Genomic DNA, 21,353 nt, shown 5'->3' with positions numbered 1-21,353 from the left:
TCGTGGTGGGAGGTGCAGAGTCTTGAAAGTTACATTAGGCAGGAATAGTCCCCCGCCACTTGAGGATCTCCATAAATTTTGGGTACAGATATAAAAACACAGCACTTTTGGCTAAATTAGAGAAAGAAGCAACTGATAGATCACTCAAATTTATGAAAATACTCCTTGAAGAGGAGAAATCCATGCTTATAAATATTAACAAACATCTGAGAGATCAGATTGAAGTGACTGAGAAATTTTCAGCAGAGACTGAGTTTGCGGTTAAGGAATCTGGTCTACAAAGTACAATAGAAAAATTTCAATATCATCTTAAGGAGAGGAAACATAAATATTTTATACGTGATCTACAAGAATTCCGTGATAACAAAGCTTATACGGTAAATTACAATAAACCTATCCGATCACAAGAGACGGATATATCCTCCTCAGAGGCGGAATTCTCAGATTCCGAAACAAGGTTCAAGAGCGGGAGGGGAAGAGCAAGAGGGAGAGGTGGCCCATGTGGTGGGAGAGGATCAGGTCGAGGTTCCCCTCAGAGAGATCATTTTTTAGACACGAATTATCCACTAAGGAGCAGATTCAACAGGAATCCAAACTAGACAACCATATCATTAACATTTCCTCAAAACCCCTCAGTAAAGAACAGATGGCAGTCTTGATTAAAGGCTTGTCGTTTGTCCCTTCTTCCGATTTTGAATGTTTTGAGACCATAAAAGATTTGCATCTCTTTATCCGCAAACTCAAGTGGAAAAAACATTTTATCAATATAGATAAAAAAAGCTGCGATGAGTTGGGGATTGAGGAAGATTTACTTAATGACGTCAGATTTTTATATCATTTGGGAGATCAGGATCCCAATGACATGGGTGAGGGACCGTTCACACAGTTAAAAAATAAAAGCAAAAAGTGGCCACCAACTGGCAACGATGTGGGGGCCCTAGATATTTTCGTCAATTTGGTCTCTAGGGACCTTATTGAAATGGAAAAGGTTAAAAAACAACGCTCACATAATCTAACTAAACCTGAAATGGATGGACTTCTTGAGCTTGAGAGAGACCACACCAGGGTCATTAAACCTTCAGATAAAGGAGGTAATGTGGTGGTGATGGATGTAGCACAATTTAAAATTTTGTGCTATTCATTATTAGATAGATCAATGGGGTACGAAAGACTTGAAAGCAACACCACAGAGGTCTTTTTAAACGATTTGAAAAAACTTGTGAATGATGCTTTTCAAGCAAAATTGATTGATAAAAACTAAAAGGATTTTTTAATCCCTTCCCACCCGGTTGTTGCAACCTTCTATGCTCTACCTAAGGTCCATAAAGGTCTTCTTCCATTGAAAGGTAGACCGATCGTATCTGGAATAGGTAGTTTAACCCAGAATTTGGGTCTTTATGTAGAAAAAATCTTAAGACCATTTGTTATGTCACTAAGTTCATACACAAGGGACACCACCGACCTCCTATTGAAACTGTTACGGCGGCGGAACACGCTTAAAAAAGATATAAATAAACGTGTTCACCGCCCGGGGTCCACCGTGCGGCAGATGGAAAAACCGCAGCTAGAAGACACAGAGCACTGTGGCGGTAATGTGCACGGGGTTCTATATCACCCAGGTGCAAACAAGCAGTCTCTGTTAAGTGCACAGAGCTGCTCCAGGAAAAAATAGAAAAGTAACGATGAGCCTGTTAGTAACACAGGGACTCAGCCTCACACATGTGGTAGGCAAAACCCGGAGTAGTTAAAACGTCACTACGTCCGACACCTACCGTGGTAACAAGTGTGCTGGCGTCGCAACCGCGGACGCAGAAATAAGCTGCAACTGCAGCGCGGCGTGAACAGAGCCGCAAGCAAGGCGCTGCAAAGACGCTGGCGCAATGCAGGACGCTTAGCTGCTGCAAAAGGGATGGCAGGAGCGCACTAGCGCTAGCGCTGCTACTGGCGGCTGCCCAATCACGCACAATCGCAATATCAGAGGGAAGGGGTTTCATAATAAGTCATCCACCAGTCCAAGCATCCATTACCATACACACAGCAGCAGTATGAAAATACTAGCGCATGGCGGAACAGCCATGCGCATTTTTTATAGTGTACGGGACCTTCCGGAAGTCTCCATAACCCTGAGCTGGACCAATGGAATCAGGAGCAGGACCTGAGCACCTGACTCCAGAGCTCCAATGGGAGGTTGTCCCAGGAGCATGCTCAGTGTATGGGGTGAAGGACTTAGCCTCTGGAGAGAGTTGCTGAAAAGCAAACTCTTCTGCAATCTCTCCTGCAGTGGACGGATAGCAGGAGACTGCAGGATGTAAGGGTCTAGATCTCTGCATAGCCAGGGCAGAAATCTGACTCCTAACAGAAACTTGACAACATCGAATTGGACGCCGATATGATTTTTGGTTCAATAGATGTAGAAGCCTTATACTTATCCATCCCCCATGAGAAAGGCTTGATGGCTGCAGACTATTATCTAAAAACTAGAGGCTTACAGTTTGCGAAACATAACAATTTTGTTATGCGGGCCCTCAAATTTTGTCTAACTAAGAACTATTTTCTGTTTGATGGCAAGTACTTCCACCAGCTCAGGGGCACCGCGATGGGTAGCCCTTGTGCACCCTCTTACGCTAATTTGCTCCTGGACTGGTGGGAGGAAAATGTCGTTTTTGGCAAGCACATTGATGTGGCGGAGGACAAAATTGTGCTCTGGCTCCGCTACATCGATGACGTATTTTTAATTTGGAAGGGTGATGAAATCAGCTTTGGAAACTTTGTAAAAGGTCTAAATGTAAATGACATTGGCCTCAGTTTCACCTGGGAGGCCAATGCTAACAGGCTCCCTTTCTTGGATATAGTCATTGAAAAGTCAGATAATGGCCGATTGGTTACCAAGACCTATAGAAAACCCACCTCTACTAATTCTCTTTTGAGATGGGAATCCAGCCACCCAGTCCCTCTTAAAAAAGGCATTCCTAAAGGGCAGTATATGCGTATGAAAAGGAATTGCACTGATCAGAGAGATTTCAAGAGACAAGCGGACGATCTTAGGTCCCGTTTTCATGATTGAGGGTACCCTGATGATATTCTTAGAGGTGCATATAAGACAACGGTGGCTAAAGAGAGGAAAGGACTACTCGTACCATCCCAGAAAAATTCTGAGGATGGTATTATTAGGTTCATTACTAAATTTTCCAATGGGGCAGACGACCTTAGAGCTATCATGGATCGACATTGGCCAATTTTACGTATGGATCAGGACCTCACGGATGTGATCTCAAAAAAACCTCTTATCACATACAGAAGAGGCCGTTCATTAAAAGATAGGCTTGTCCGCAGCCATTTTGCCCAGAAAATCTCATGTAACTCTACATGGTTAGGTACACAATTTAAAGGCTGCTTTAGATGTGGCAGTTGTAAATACTGCCATTCGGTACAACAAAGCAGAGAATTTCGGAGCAATGTCACAGGGAGAGTTTATCCCTTTCACCAATTCATCAATTGCAGATCAACAGGGATAGTATATAAGATCACCTGTAGTTGTGGCCTAGAGTACATAGGCAAAACTAAAAGAGAATTTAGAGTCAGAGTAGGAGAACACCACAGGGATATAATCAACAAACGGGATACTCCAGTAGCTAATCACATCAATATAACACATAAAGGGGATGTAAAGGCTGTCAGTTTCATTGGTATAGAGAATATTTCGCAAAATCAAAGAGGAGGAGACTGGGACAAATGGATCCTCCAGAGAGAAACCTACTGGATATTTTCCCTACAGACCACACATCCAGAAGGACTTAATGAAATTCTTTCCTTTTCTTCCTTCTTGTAGGGAGGGCTAAGCAGGGAATTTTAATGTAGGGAGAGCCGCCTTTGAGTGGGGGCGCGATTTGCGCAGGTTTTTAGGGTGCCAACCTCCACGTGAGGTAGGGTTCAGTAAGAGAGGGAATAATAGGGCTAGACCCAGTGAGCACCCTTTCTGTAATTCCTATAGATAAACAGGAGGTCGTTGGTGCCCTGCTTGTAGCATGCATCATATATTTCTAAACTAACAATATCTGTACGTCATTATGCATTTACACATTCTGAAAATTTCTCTTTTTAGTGCTTTTGGACCACTGATGTGGGGTAAAATAAAACTGAGTAGAAAATCACTGAAAATGTCCTTAATATGGGTTGGATGGCGTTTATGATAGTCTTTAACGCCGCCATAATAAGTAATCAGATATGCATTTGATGATTTTATATAATGTGTTGATACAACAAGTAGTGCACATTTGATTACAGTTTGGAACATGGTAATCCATAATGCGGTATTGTATATAATAATGGACTAGGTAGTTATGGATACCATTGTGTCACATGATCGGATTCCCGTGTGACGTGACTGAAGGAAGGCAGTGCTAGGTAACACCCAGGAAGTGGGGCATTGACATAAGCATTGTGTTATCCGGATATGACGCGTGGCACTCAGCAGGATACCCAGGAAGTGGGGCACACGATGCAAGACAGTCGCAGCGTCTCTCGCAAACCGGAAGTATTATCCGGCGCAACCGGAAGCAGCATTAACCCCTTCCTGCCATCCGACGTACTATCCCATCCACGGTACCCGGGCCCGTATGACCGGGGACGGGATAGTACGTCGGCGCGATCAGCGGCGCCCACGTGGTGAGCGCCGCTGATCGCGGCTGGGTGTCAGCTGATTATCACAGCTGACACCCGGCACAATGTGTCAGGGGCGGTCACGGACCGCCCCGACACGTTAACCCCTTGCACACCGCGATCAAACACGATCGCGGTGTACCGGGGGTTAAAGGGAAGCATCGGCAGGGAGGGGGCTCCCTCCGTGCTTCCCTGAGCCCCCCACGGCAGCGCAATGTGCAGCGCTGCTGCGGGGGACTCCCTTCCTCCAGGCCCCCGAATCCAAGATGGCGACGGGGGCCTTCGGGGGCCTGCGGAAGCTGGCTTCCTCAGTGCCTGCAAAGCGCAGGCATGAGGAAGCCTTCTGCAGTGCCTGTGTCAGATCGCTGATCTGTCACAGTGATCTGTGATGTGACAGATCAGCGATCTGTCACAGGACAGTGATGTCCCACCTGGGACTATTTAATAAAGTAAAAAAAAAAATAAAAAAAAGTGTAAAAATAATTAAAAAAATATCGCCAAATAAATTAGAAAAAAAAAAAAAATATTCCCCCAATAAATCCATTTTTTGGAAATAATAAAAAAAAAACAATAAAAGTACACATATTAGGTATCGCCGCGTCCGTAACGACCCGCCCTATAAAACTGTCCCATTAGTTAACCCCTTTAGCGAACCCCTTAAAAAATAAAAATAAAAAACGAAGCAAAAAATAATGATTTATTATCATACCGCCAAACAAAAAGTGTAATAACGCGCGATCAAAAAGACGCATATAAATATCCATGGTACCGCTGAAAACGTCATCTTGTCCTGCAAAAAACGAGCTGCCATACAGCATCATCAGAGAAAAAATAAAAAAGTTATAGCTCGCTGAATAAAGCGATGCAAAAATAATTATTTTTTATATAAAATAGTTTTCATTGCATAAAACCGACAAAAACATAAAAAACGACCTAAATGAGGTATCGCTGTAACCGTACTGACCCGAAGAATAAAACCGCTTTATCAATTTTACCGCACGCGGAACGGTGTAAACGCACCCCCCCAAAAGAAATTCATGAAACGCTGGTTTTTGTTCATTCTGCGTCCCAAAAATCGGAATAAAAAGCAATCAAAAAATTTCACGTGCCCGAAAATGGTACCAATAAAAACGTCAACTTGTCCCGCAAAAAATAAGACCTCACATGACTCGGTGGGTCAAAATACGGAAAAATTATAGCTCTCAATATGTGGTGATGCAAAAACTATTTTTACAATAAAAAGCGTCTTTTAGCGTGCGACAGCCGCCAAACATAAAAACCGCCATAAATAGTAAATCAAACCCCCCCATTATCACCCCCTTAGTTAGGGAAAAATAATAAAATTAAAAAAATGTATTTATTTCCATTTTTCCATTAGGGTTAGGGCTAGGGTTAGGGCTAGGGGTGTGTTGGGGTAGGGTTAGGGTTAGGGTTAGGGTAGGGTTAGGGTTAGGGCTAGGGCTAGGGTTAGGGTTAGGGCTAGGGTTAGGGCTAGGGTTAGGGCTAGGGTTAGGGTTAGGGGCGTGTTGGGGTTCGGGTTGGAGTTAGAATTGGGGGTTTCCACTGTTTGGGCACATCAGGGGCTCTCCAAATGCAACATGGCGTCTGATCTCAATTCCAGCCAATTCTGAGTTGAAAAAGTCAAATGGTGCTCCTTCCCTTCCAAGCTCTGCTATGCGCCCAAACAGTGTTTTACCCCCACATGTAGGGTATCAGCCTACTCAGGACAAATTGCAAAACAATTTTTGGGGTCCAATTTCTCCTGTTACCCTTAGGAAAATAAAAAATTGGGGGCAAAAATATCATTTTTGTGGAAAAAAATGATTTTTTTATTTTCACGTCCGAGTGTTATAAACTTCTGTGAAGCACTTGGGGGTTCAAAGTGCTCACCACACATCTAGATAAGTTCCGTGGGGGGTCTAGTGTCCAAAATGGGGTCACTTGTGGGGAGTTTCAATAGTTTAGGTACATCAGGGGCTCTCCAAACGCACATGACACCCGCAGACCATTCCATCAAAGTCTGCATTCCAAAACGTCACTGCTTCCCTTCCGAGCCCCGACGTGTGTCCATACAGTAGTTTTCTCCCACATATGGGGTGTCAGCGTACTCAGGACAAATTGGACAACAACTTTTGCGGTCCAATTTCTTCTGTTACCCTTGGGAAAATGAAAAAATTGGGGACTAATTGATCATGTTTGTGGAAAAAATACGATTTTTTTATTTTCATGCCCTGGCATTATAAACTTCTGTGAAGCCCTTGGGGGTTCAAAGTGCTCACATCACATCTAGATACGTTCCTTAGTGGGTCTAGTTTTCAAAATGGGGTCATTTGTGGGGGGTTTCCACTGTTTAGGTACATTAGGGGCTCTCCAAAGACAACATGACACCCGCAGACCATTCCATCAAAGTCTGCATTCCAAAACGTCACTACTTCCCTTCCGAGCCCCGTCGCGTGCCCATACAGTAGTTTTCTCCCACATATGGGGTATCAGCATACTCAGGACAAATTGGACAACAACTTTTGGGGTCCAATTTCTCCTGGTACCCTTGGGAAAATAAAAAAATGGTGATTAAAAGATCATGTTTGTGGAAAAAATACAAATTTTTTATTTTCACGCCCGGGTGTTATAAACTTCTGTGAAGCACTGGGGGGGGTCAAAGTGCTCACCACACATCTAGATATGTTCCTTAGGGGGTCTAGTTTCCAAAATGGTGTCATTTGTGGGGGGGTTCCACTGTTTTGGTACATCAGGAGTTTTCCAAACGCGACATGGTGTCCGATCTCAATTCCAGCCAAAAACGTCAAATGGCGCTGCTTCCCTTCCGAGCTCTGCCATGCGCCCAAATAGTGGTTTACCCCCACATGTGGGGTATCAGCGTACTCAGGACAAATTGCACAATAACTTTTAGGGTCCTGTTACCCTTGGAAAAATAAGAATTGAGGGTGAAAAGATCATTTTTGTGGAAAAAATATGATTTTTTAATTGTATGGCTTTATGTTATAAACTTCTGTGAAGCCCATGGGGGTTCAAAGTTCTCACCACACATCTAGATAAGTTCCTTAGGGGGTCTAGTTTCCAAAATGGTGTCATTTGTGGGGGGTTTCCACTGTTTTGGTACATCAGGGGTTTTCCAAACGCGACATCGTGTCCGATCTCAATTCCAGCCAAAAACGTCAAATGGCGCTGCTTCCCTTCCGAGCTCTGCCATGCGCCCAAATAGTGGTTTACCCCCACATGTGGGGTATCAGCGTACTCAGGACAAATTGCACAATAACTTTTAGGGTCCTGTTACCCTTGGAAAAATAAGAATTGAGGGTGAAAAGATCATTTTTGTGGAAAAAATATGATTTTTTAATTGTATGGCTTTATGTTATAAACTTCTGTGAAGCCCATGGGGGTTCAAAGTTCTCACCACACATCTAGATAAGTTCCTTAGGGGGTCTAGTTTCCAAAATGGTGTCATTTGTGGGGGGTTTCCACTGTTTTGGTACATCAGGGGTTTTCCAAATGCGACATCGTGTCCGATCTCAATTCCAGCCAAAAATGTCAAATGGCGCTGCTTCCCTTCCGAGCTCTGCCATGCGCCCAAATAGTGGTTTACCCCCACATGTGGGGTATCAGCGTACTCAGGACAAATTGCACAATAACTTTTAGGGTCCTGTTACCCTTGGGAAAATAAAAATTGGGGTGAAAAGATCATTTTTGTGGAAAAAATATGATTTTTTAATTGTACCGCTGTACGTTATAAACTTCTGTAAAGCCCTTGTGGGTTCAAAGTTCTCACCACATATCTAGATAAGTTCCTTGGGGGGTCTAGTTTCCAAAATGGGGTCACTTGTAGGGGGTTTCCACTGTTTAGGTACATCAGGGACTCTCCAAACGTGACATGGCGTCCAATCTGAATTCCAGCCAATTTTGCATTGAAAAAGTCAAACGGCGCTCCTTCCATTCTGAGCTCTGCCATGCGCCGAAACAGTCGTTCACCCCCACATATCAGGTATCAGCGTACTCAGGACAAATTGCACAATAACTTTTGCAGTTCAATTTCTCCTGTTACCCTTGGTAAAATAAAAAAAATTGAACCTGAAGTATTTTTTTTATGAAAAAAAGTTAGATGTTAATTTTTTTTTAAATATTCAAAAAAATTCCTGTGACGCACCTAAAGGGTTAATAAACTTCTTGAATGTGGTTTTGAGCACCTTAAGGGGTGCAGTTTTTAGAATGGTGTCACTTTTGGGTATTTTCTATCATATAGACCCCTCAAAGTGGCTTCAAATGTGATGTGGTCCTAAAAATAAAATGGTGTTGTAAAAATGAGAAATCGCTGGTCAACTTTTAACCCTTATAACTTCCTAACAAAAAAAAATTTTGGTTCCAAAATTGTGCTGATGTAAAGTAAACATGTGGGAAATGTTAGTTATCAAGTTTTTTGTGTGCCGTATCTCTGTGATTTAAGGGCATAAAAATTCAAAGTTGGAAAATCGCGAAATTTTCAAAATCTTCGCCAAATTTCCATTTTTCTCACAAATAAACGCAAGTTATTTGAATGAAATTTTACCACTAACATGAAGTACAATATGTCATGAGAAAACAATGTCAGAATCACCGGGATCCATGGAAGCGTTCCAGAGTTATGACCTCATAAAGGTACAGTGGTCAGAATTGTAAAAATTGGCCCGGTCATGAACGTGCAAACCACCCTTGGGGGTGAAGGGGTTAAGCCGCGGTACACAGCGCTTTATAAAAAGGAGGTTAGTCAGAACGGGCGCGCTAAGCCTTAGGATATGTCGGGATACCCCTGATGAATCTTATAAAGATGAAACGCGTTGGGTGACATCTGCTGGAGTCCGGGTCTTTATTGTGGGCATTTATAATAAGCTGAACCCGAGTTCCTCCATTCATCATGAGTGCTAAAAAGCTAAGTAAACTGCTACCAGTAACTAAATTGTCATGAAGGCAGTTAGATACAATGTTGGAGAAATATACTCTGTTACATTGTGCCTGAAGGGCAATTGGCAACCTATGATTGATTGAAAAAGCGCACATGATCATTTTGATGTGGTGGTTTATTTATGGTCCAGAATCTATATTGTATAATTACTGGATAAGAGACCGAGTATTGTGGATGATCCACAGCTATTATACAGGTCCATGCATTTGTCTATATGATATCTAATAAGCCATTTTCATGGTGATTGGAAGTGATACATATACAAGTTGTGGATTATCCACATTGATTATACAGGTCCAATAATCTGTCTATATGGTGTTTATATAGCCAATCTGAAGAAGATATACATAGACATTTCCTTATAACCACTTTTTTGTCCTTTGATACAGGACACTAAGGCGATATTGTACGTTCTGTTTTTAATAAGAGCACTTCACACTAGCACTTTATTTCACGGTTTATGCGCCCTGCATTACAGTAATGTGGTTTTTAAAGTTTCAATAAAAGTTATATTTTATACTAGTTGAAGAGCCCGGCGCTGCCCGGGCATAGTAACTAACTGTGGTAAGTTCTAACAAATTATAATTATCCTCCATCCCATAGTCCCGTGCCCATATACCCATCATACATATCCATGATCCCATAGGCCCGTGCCCATATACCCATCATACATATCCTCCATCCCATAGTCGAGTGCCCATATACCCATCACACATCCTCCATCCCATAGTACCATTCCCATATACCCATCATACATATTCTCCATCCCATAGTCCCATGTCCATATACCCATCATACATATTCGCCATCCCATAGTCGAGTGCCCATATACCCATCACACATCCTTCATCCCATAGGCCCGTGCCCATATACCCATCATACATATCCTCCATCCCATAGTCGAGTGCCCATATACCCATCACACATCCTCCATCCCATAGTCCCATACCCATATACCCATCACACATCCTCCATCCCATACTCCCATGTCCATATACCCATCATACATATTCGCCATCCCATAGTCGAGTGCCCATATACCCATCACACATCCTTCATCTTATAGTCCCATGCCCATATACCCATCATACATATCCTCCATCCCATAGTCCTGTGCCCATATGCCCATCATACATATCCTCCATCCCATAGTCCCATGCCCATATACCCGTCATACATATTCTCCATCCCATAGTCCCGTGCCCATATACCCGTCATACATATCCTCCATCCCATTGTCCAGTGCCCATATACCCGTCATACATATCCTCCATCCCATAGTCCAGTGCGCATATACCCGTCATACATATCCTCCACCCCATAGTCCAGTGCCCATATACCCATCACACATCCTCCATTCCATAGTCAACCATTATGACATCATAATGAGCGGTGGGGCTTGCAACCAATGATGACATCAGCATCGCCATGGCAACCATTGTGACATCATAATGAGGGGCGGGGCTTGACACGCACACACTTTTTCCCCAGTATGTAGATAGGGGCAAAATTGTTTGGTGAATTGGAACACGCGGGGTTAAAATTTCGCCTCACAACATAGCTTAGGACGCTCTCGGGGTCCAGACGTGTGACTGTGCCAAATTTTGTGGCTGTAGCTGCGACGGTGCGGATGCCTAATCCCGGACATACACACATACATACATACATACACATTTTGAGCTTTATATATTAGATTATATTATATTATTTCTACCAATTTGCTACACTATAATATCTATCTGAAATTGGTCAATATACCCCTGCTTTACTCAGTGTTATATAGCAGTCCTGGACCTCAAGAACGCTTATCACCACATTTGATCTGGCAATAAGGCTGCAAATGTCTGAGTGGCAGTCCAGATGGGGTCTCAGTGGCATCACTTTCAATACAGGGCTCTTGCCCTTTGGAGTAGCGAAAGCCCTCGAGTTTTCACAAGATTAGTCGCAGAAGTCGTAGCGCACCTAAGAGAAAAGATACTCTGGTGATACCATATCTGGACAACTTCCTGATAGTGGGAAGAAATCTCCCTTACTGTCAAGAAAAAGTCAGAATAGTGTTGGAAACACTACAGACGCTGGGATGACAGCTGAACCTCAAAAAATTCAAACTGGAACCAACAATGGTCCAGAATTTCATGGTTTTAACAGTGGACTCAGTGGAGCAGGAGAATCACCTCCCAGAGGTAGAAAGGGAAATAAAAAAGCCAGAAATGACACTGTGAAGGACCATGTCAGAGTGATTATGATAGCTCAGTTCTACTGGCTGAGAGTGATGTCAGTGACATAGGTCTAGGACCTTCTAACACAGGATCCCTTCAATCACCCTCAGAAGTCCGGGCTGCATTTGACAGACTGGCATTTGAAAGGTCACTACTAGAGAAAAATGGATTCTCAGCGGGGTTAATGTCCACCTTACTCAGTAGCAGAGAACCAGTGACTACAAAAATTTATGGGAGATTATGGAAAAAATTCTTATCTGTCTCAGGCCCAATACGGGAAAGGGGAAGTCCTGATAGGGGCAATACTGGAATATCTGCAGAAAGGTTTGGAATTGGGGTTAGCTGTCAGTATCCTCAAAGTACACGTCTCAGCCCTGGCAGCCTTATTCAACTGCGACCTGGCAAACAATAGGTGGGTGGCAAGGTTTATCTGGGCCTATACTAGAGCTGACTCTGTCCCGTCCCCTACTCCTCCTCCTTGGGATCTAGATTTAGTCCTATCATCTCTGACAGAGAGTCTGTTTAAACCACTAAACACAACATCAGATAAGATTCTAACATTAAAAACAGCCTTATTAGTGGCGCTCACATCGGCCTGTAGGTTGGGAATTTACTCACAATATCAGCAGACCCTCCCTACATTCAGGCCATGGTCGATACAGTTGTGTTACAATTAGATCCAGCATACCTTCCCAAGGTGGTATCAAAGTTCCATAGGGCTCAGGAAATAGTCTGGTCATCCCTTTGTTCTAACCCTAACTACCATAAGGAGGAGAGGCCTAGATGTTAGGAGATGTCTCCGGCAGTATTTATAGGTAATGAGACCTTGGCGAAAACAGAGGGCCTTATTTGTCTCATTCCAAGGGGCATGGAAGGGCCTTAAAAGCCTCTAAACAGACTATAGCTAGATGAGTGAGAAAGGGCATTATGCCAGCTTATAGCAGTGCAGGCAGGGCTATTCCAGAAGGTATAAAAGCCCACTCCACGAGGGCCATGGCAACGTCCTGGACAGAGGGAGCAGATGCTCCCATTGACCAAACCTGTAAGGCGGCCACTTTGTCCGCTCCGTCTACCTTTGTCAAACATTATAGGCTAGACCTATCTGCTACCTCTGATCTCACACTCGGGAGAAGAGTGTTACAAGCAGTGATCCCTCCCTAAGAGAATACAAATCTCTGTAACTCTCTCGTGGTGCCGTTATGTGGCACCCCTGAGGTTCAGTCGCCACAGAGGTACTGCACCTTCTCCTAAGGTGTGGTGCCCCACCACCTAGGTAAGTTGGGAACTCCTTTCCATGCTCCAACACCTGCACCCCACACACAGGATAGTTCAGCACTGACCACATTGCGGCTCATGCTTAGAGGGTAGCAGAGCACCTTTCGTGGTTCCTTGCTTCGTAACACGAGATGTGCTGGGAGGTGGGTAGAGTTGAGATTCATATAAAGGGTTTGGAAGGTTTATCGTTCAGTTCAGTTCAATTCAGTCTGGAAGTCAGTCAGGAGAGTCTGAGGATGGATCCCTGGAGGAAGGGATGGAGGAAGGAGTGCTGCAGCTGCCTCAGTGACCTGAGCCAGCTGGCACGGGAAAGGAACAGAAGGAGAAAGACGTAGAACTGCAACCTAAGCTTCCATAAGAGAGAGAAAAAACAGCGCAGAACGAAGGAGTAGGAGAACAGAGAGGAGTTGTGGGTTGGAAGAGGAACCCTGCCTATAGGTTCTCAGCGCAAGGCCGGGGCCCGGTCCCCGAGGTTGTATGGACACTTATGGTTATGCAGCAGACACCGGTGGAGTAGTTGGCTGTAAATGCACTACTCCCATCTAAGACTTGGGGCACAACAGCAACTGAATGGAGAGCCAGGACTCAGGAGAAGGGAATCCCAGAGAGAGGCTACAGCTGTCTGTCATACAAGTAGACAAGTAGAGTTGTTAGGAACATCTGACAGGAGGAACTTCAGAGTACCACAGTACTGGAGCTCTTCACACTAAAAGGCGCAATAGAGGAGTCGTTCAGGGAAGGTACATGTTGGCGGAGTGTTGGAGAAGAGAAGTCTGACTTGCATGGGAGGTTGATTGAGTCTCTGCCCCAGAGGACACGGCATGGAGGCAGGCACCAGTGTGTACCACGAACTGTGAGTAAAGCTTTGGAACTACAAGCCCAGGAGTCTTCCAATCAATTGTGCGCCAACACTGCCAACCCTGCTACATCTGGGTACCAACATTCCTCACACCGCTTGCGCCTATACACTGCCCTGGGGTTACAGCTTCACCTGTGGGGAGCTACACCATCTATGCTGCAACACACAATCAGCCCCAGAGGATCTGCACGCAGCGTTGGCTTACCATCTCACTTGCCAAACACCACAGGTGGCATCACGAACTATCACATAAACTATATTACAAACCACCATTGATTTGGGCGCCCAGGGCCACGGACCAGGTCACAGCTGCCGTGACATATTCCACTGACACGGGCCCGGTACCGAGTACCCCACGGCCTTGGGAGGGTGACCCAATTTGGCGTCATGAACAAGATGATGAGACCCGATGCCATCGGGTTCGGTGTGCCTGAAATTTGTGAGACTTTGTACTTTTGAAAATGTGCAGAAGACCTGATTTAATAGACTGTAAAATGGACATTAGAAATGGCCGCTGTCGGGGAGAAGAAGGGCGTGAAGAGATGGGAGGTCCTAGGAAAAGACTGCGAAGAGTATTGGGACTTCCCTGCCTGAATTACTATGTGACAGCGACATGGCCCACCCCACGAGGGGTTCGTATACTGGCTTGGTATGGAGGCGCTGGAAGAAGACGCCGCCCCCGGAAGGAGGGGCAGAAGAAGCCAGTGGCGGGAAAGGGGCCGAGGCAGGAAGAAGGACGCCAGAACGCCATTTTGGAGCATGAGGGAAGGAGGCCTGCGGAGCATGGGGAAACGGATCTCCCTGGCGCCATGGCTGAAGGCTCCGACCTGACCTCGGGGATGAATCACCAACAGCTGGAAGAGATTATTCAGCTGAAGCGCCGCCTGCGACTGAGGTGAGCGGCGCTATGGACATTGAACTTGCAGCGGGCCCAGGAGGGGCCTACACCTGCAGTACCCGCAACACCAGTACCCGCTGCTGCTGCATCGGATCTTTTCCTGGCAGACCCTGCAGAGCTTGGAGCCGCTGCCATGCCACCAGCAGCGTACTCTGTCCCCTCTTTGCCGCTGATACCGGAGGAGTTGTACACAGCCCAGAGAGCTGAAGCGGAGAAAGAGAAGCTCCTGCCCGGACCTGGTGCGGCTGCGCAGGTTCCGCCAGCGACCCCCGCGGAACCGGAACTGCTATTGGCTCCACCGCCATCCCCGGTGCCTCACCGGGCAACACCCATGGCCACCCTGCCTGCACCGGAGCGGAGACCACACCGCCGGAAACTCCCAGGTATATACCCCGGCCTTCCTAATGGGTTGATGGGAAGGAGGAGGAGCCTGCTGCTAGGGGTACGGTTGGAGCCGGCATGCCCGATCCGACATCTACAGGCCAGAGGAGGGTCTGGATCATTTTGGGATGGTGATCTCGGGATCCCTTCACTGCCAAGTCCCCAGGTAGTTGCCTGTCAGAGGCGACAAGCTGCAGAGGCCTTAGGAGCTAGACCTCGTACCAGAGCAACGTAATCACCTATTGAAGAAGAGCAGTTGATGACATTGAGATACATCATGGGTTCCATTTGCCACAGCTTCAAGGCCCTTTAGCAAGAAATCAGAATCAGTATGAGGACATTTCCAGTTCAGCTTCCAGAACCCCAGGAGGGGACCAGCACTAAGAAAACTTTCAAATCTCGTTACCCAGGATGGTTTGTTTGCACCAGTTGTGCCTTTTTGTTCATCATGTTTTTGTTTTTCTGGTAGCACTTTTGTTGCCTAGTTTTTTGCAATGGCAGCGTTCTTCAATTTTGAACTAGCGATCATGAACTTGGAGTGATCCAAAAACGTTTATTGTAAATAGTTGCACCTCTTTAGGTGCCCTCTCTTGGTTTTACATATAGAGACACTATGCAAAGATAATGTTTATGCATGGACACTTTTCGAAGATGATGTCTACCTCAAAGGACACTGCAAGAGATCCCGGCTGGGAGCGGTGTCCAGCACTTACAAGAATAATTGTTGAATGTTTTACTGTGAAGTATTTGATAATATGTTTTATAAGAGTATTAGTAACTGAGAAATGGCTTTTATAGAAGAATTAGGAATGTCTGATCTAGAGATGAGTAATGTGAATAAAGAATTGGAAGTAGACAGGTGACGGACCAGGTACTTGCGGTCAGCGTCTTGCGTCTAGAGAAACAGAGGAAAATGAGAGAAAAATGTGTTACAGAGAATAGCACTTTGAATTGAGAATTGCACTTAGAATTAAAAATTTTAGATAGAATTTAAGATAGAATTGTTTGTAACGTTCAAGATGAGTACCTCCTATACTAGGAAGATTAGTATAAGAAAAGTTTGTTATGCATTATAAAAATTTTTGTATGTTCCTGTACTGTCAACTTTGTTGTCTTGCAGCCCGTGGACGTGCTGTGTTTAACGGGGGGGGATGTGGCGCCCCTGATGCTCAGTCGCCACAGAGGTACTGCACCTTCTCCTAAGGTGTGGTGCCCCATCACCTACGTAAGTTGGGAAGTCCTTTCCACACTCCAACACCTGCACCCCACACACAGGATAGTTCAGCACTGACCACATTGCGGCTCATGCTTAGAGGGTAGCAGAGCACCTTTCGTGGTTTCTTGCTTCGTAACATGAGATGTGCTGGGAGGTGGGTGGAGTTGAGATTCATATAAAGGGTTTGGAAGGTTTACAGTTCAGTTCAGTCTGGAGGTCAGTCGGTCAGGAGAGTCTGAGGATGGATCCCTGGAGAAAGGGTTGGAGGAAGGAGTGCTGCAGCTGCCTCAGTGACCTGAGCCAGCTGGCACGGGAAAGGAACAGAAGGAGAAAGACGTAGAACTGCAACCTAAGCTTCCATAAGAGAGAGAAGGAACAGCATGGAACGAAGGAGTAGGAGAACAGAGAGGAGTTTTGGGTTGGAAGAGGAACCCTGCCTATAGGTTCTCAGCGCAAGGCCGGGGCCCGGTCCCCGAGGTTGTATGGACACTTATGGTTCTGCAGCAGACACCGGTGGAGTAGTTGGCTGTAAATGCACTACTCCCATCTAAGACTTGGGGCACAACAGCAACTGAATAGAAAGCCAGGACTCTTCAGAAGGGAGTCCCTGAGAGAGGCTACAGCTGTCTGTCATACAAGTAGAGTTGTTAGGAACATCTGACAGGAGGAACTTCAGAGTACCACGGTACTGGAGCTCTTCACACTAAAAGGCGCGTAGAGGAGGAGTCGTTCAGGGAAGGTACATGTTGGCGGATTGTTTGAGAGGAGAAGCCTGACTTGCCCGGGAGGTTGATTGAGTCTCTGCCCCGGAGGACACGGCACAGAAGCAGGCACCAGTGTGTACAATGAACTGTGAGTAAAGCTTTGGAAATACAAGCCCTGGTGTCTTCCATTCAATTGTGCGCCAACACCGCCAGCCCTGCTACATCTGGGTACCAACATTCCTCACACCCCTTGCGCCTATACACTGCCCTGGGGTTACAGCTTCACCTGTGGGGAGCTACACCATCTATGCTGCAACACACCATCAGCCCCAGAGTATCTGCACGCAGCGTTGGCTTACTATCTCGCTTGCCAAACACCACAGGTGGCGTCACGGACTATCACATAAACTATATTACAAACCACCATTGATTTGGGCACCCAGGGCCACGGACCGGGTCCCAGCTGCCGTGACATATCCCATTGACACCGGCCCGGTACCGAGTACCCCACGGCCCTCAGAGGGCGACCCAGTTATGTATGATGGAAAAACACGGGTGTTTTTTCGTGAGACATGACTGCACCCTTATATTCCCTCCCTATTGATCACATCATTAAAGGAATGCATTATTAGCATTATACACTCCCTTGGGTGTTGGAAATTTAATGGTATAAAGGATGTATTATTTATATGTACACTAAACTGCGGAGTTCCTCTCGTGCTCTGTAAAACAACTGATGCGGAGAGAGGAGCCGCCCCTTATATCTTGAAGGTTTCCTGTCCTTGAAGGGCGGATCCCCACTCTGTTGGTGCCATCATGTCTCATGAAAAAACACATTACCAGGTATGTAACACCCGTGTTTCCGAAGTACATCACATTGAAATCAATGGAAAGTGTGAGGGCTTTGGGCTTTCATGAAATGTCGGCGGAGCCCTTCACCGATGAACACTTCCTCCTACTAGCCTGGGACCCGCAGCATCGCACCTCCGAATACCCCTTTCTCTCAACCTGGGCCTCACAGCATTGCCCCACTCTTGCCTTCATCACCGCCAGTTTCCAGCAGCAGCAGTAGGGTCTACCTCCTGGGACACTGATCCACCGCAGCCGCCACCCTCGGGGAGCTACCGTAAAAGCAGATTAAAAGACGAACCATCACTTTATTAAACAAACTTTTTCTCCCTATTTCCCTCCCCAAAATTTGGGTTGGTGGTCTTATAATCCTGTGCTTCTTATTATTTACAAAATATGGAATATTAGAATAGAGATAAGATTATGACATTAAATAAATAGGCATTAAGGATTAAATTACATTTTAGTTTTCGACCGTCCCTTTAAGTTAAAATGTATATGCCTGGTATAATCTTTATAGGGGCTGCGTTAACATTTTAATAGTTATGAAGTTTATCGGCATTTTTGAGGGTGAGAGACTCCCATTAATGTCTGAAAGACACCCTATTAGATTGAATCTGAGAGCATTCATAACATTTCATCTAAAGTAAAGATTACAGTGTATAAGTATAGACAGAACAATAATACAAAATTGACTTCAAATTGATATTCTAGACTGTAAACAATGCTGCTGAAAAAGCTTTTGTCATGGTCTTGTTTATTGTACGCAAAGACCTTTCTGGCCTCTTCTGCTTGAAACATTAATAAACACTGTTCAAGGACATGTGTATAGCTTTCACCCTTGTGTTTGAAAACATAGCGTGCGCCCACTGTCAGTGACAGTGCTATTATTACAGTGACCAAAGCTGTAATTGTCCTAACATGTCTTGACAAAAGCACTGAATATAACAGTGGACTGGTGTTCTATTGATTCTTGGGATAATGTAGCAATGTGAACACGATGCAAGAATGCTAGAATATGACTGTTTAATGAGAGATTTAACAGATCACTAACAGTTTTATATTTTGGATTAGACACATGTAGGCCAGTATAACTAAGAGGGTTTTAGTTATAGACTACACCATGTGCACAATTAGGCTTCTTTTACACTTGCCGTGGTTTTTGCGGCCCGTTTTTGCAGGCCGTATTGACGTAATTTTCACGGTCTGGCGCAAAAACTGGCAGCAAAAATCTCAGATTTCTGCAGGCCTTCGAAGTGATAAACAGGAAAGTACATGGGAGCATCAAACACGGCAATCTGCAAATACGGTCTTTACGGTGTACCGCAAAATCAACACACTGGGCAAGCTTCCATTGTTTTTGTGGCCCCATTGAGTTCCCTGGGGGACGTGTCCGTATGCCATGACAAATGTTGAGCAGGCTCGATATTTTTCACGGCTGTAAATACGGTCCTCACGGCCATACGGTGTATGGTGCTCCGACAAATTTTTACGGCCCGTTTTTGTAGCCCCATAGAAATCTATCGGGGCAGCAAAAACGGGCCGAAAAATGCGGCAACTGTAAAAAAAGCCTTAGGCAGTGATTATTTTGACCATATTATCATTTTTATGCATGTTTTCAACTCCACTCTGTATAAACATGTGTATTTGTGTAATGAGGGGGAGTGTGGCGCAAGGATACAACACCCTTTATCAAGCTGTGCAGAATTATTAGGCAGCTTGTTTTCCTCAGGCAAAAAGGGCCAAAAATAGATTTACCAAAAAGTAACAATGTAGCAGGCACCACCTATATGTCGACGGTGTGTTATACAAAGAACTTGTTAGACAGATGTGATTCAAAAAGGAGGAAAGACACGTGTAAAAGATCACTGGCACTTCCTTAATTTAAACATCATAAATTTTTTTTAGCTAACAAACACAGCAATCTAGACAAATAAAAAAAAATTAAAATTGGGCCAGAACCTATTTTGTAGGTCAAAAATTGTCATGGAGATATCACCTATATAACCGGCATGATGACCAATAGACTCATATAAGTGTAGTGGATATCCAAGATAAGTATGACTGGACACTACCCCTAAAGTGATGTCCAATAATGGTCAGTAAAGAAATAAGTACAATGTACATGTACAGACAACAAATAATGCAGTATCAAAAGAATATATAAAAGAAACTAGCCGTTTCCAGTCAGCTAACGCTCGGCACGCTCATTGCTATCTAATTAACGCTGTTGGTGATTAAACTAAAGTAAATAATGACAACATTCAATAGCGCTTACGCAGGTGGTAAATTAAATTAAAATGAAGTTAATAACAATAGTAATCATTAAAAACCTGAATAATACTAATGATACATTTTATTCACAGTGTAAAATCAAAAACAAACTGGATTCAGTAAGATGTGCGTTTTTTATTCATTCCAGCATCTAAACAAATTTCATAACGAAACATAAATTAAGTTAAAATTTCTCTGTAAACACAATTAAATGTATGTTTACCTTGGCTGAAGTGGTTGAATTACATAGAAAGGAAGTGCTGCGTGTGGTAATGTGGGGGGGCGGAACCTCGTGTGGTAATGTGTGGGGATGGAGCCTCGTATGGTAATGTGTGGGGACGGAGCCTCCTGTGGTAATGTGGGGGGATGGAACCTCATGTGGTAATGTGGGGGGACGGAGCCTCATGTGGTAATGTGGGGGGACAGAGCCTCGTGTGGTAATGTGGGGGAACGGAGCCTCATGTGGTAATGTGTGGGGACAGAGCCTCTTGTGGTAGTGTGTGGGGACACAGCCTCGTGTGGTAATGTGTGGGGATGGAGCCTCGTGTGGTAATGTGTGGGGACAGAGCCTCATGTGGTAGTGTGTGGGGACACAGCCTCATGTGGTAATGTGTGAGGACGGAGCCTCATGTGGTAATGTGTGGGGACCGAGCCTCGTGTGGTAATGTGGGGGGACGGAGCCTCGTGTGTTAATGTGTGAGGACGGAGCCTTGTGTGGTAATGTGTGGGGACAGAGCCTCATGTGCTAATGTGTGGGGACGCAGCCTCATGTGGTAATGAGTGAGGAAGGAGCCTCGTGTGGTAATGTGTGAGGACGGAGCCTCATGTGGTAATGTGTGGGGACGGAGCCTTGTGTGGTAATGTGGGGGGAAGGAGGCTCGTGTGGTAATGTGTGAGGACGGAGCCTTGTGTGGTAATGTGGGGGAACGGAGCCTCGTGTGGTAATGTGGGGGGACGGAGCCTCATGTGGTAATGTGTGGGGATAGAGCCTCGTGAGGTAGTGTGTGGGGACACAGCCTCATGTGGTAATGTGTGAGGACGGTGCCTCGTGTGGTAATGTGTGGG

Source organism: Dendrobates tinctorius, unplaced genomic scaffold (assembly GCF_039654945.1).
Source record: "Dendrobates tinctorius isolate UK_male_01 unplaced genomic scaffold, ASM3965494v1 ptg000008l, whole genome shotgun sequence".
In the NCBI taxonomy this organism is placed as follows: Eukaryota; Metazoa; Chordata; class Amphibia; order Anura; family Dendrobatidae; genus Dendrobates; species Dendrobates tinctorius.
The sequence above is the reverse complement of the archived record's forward strand: the minus strand, read 5'-3'. Positions refer to the sequence as shown.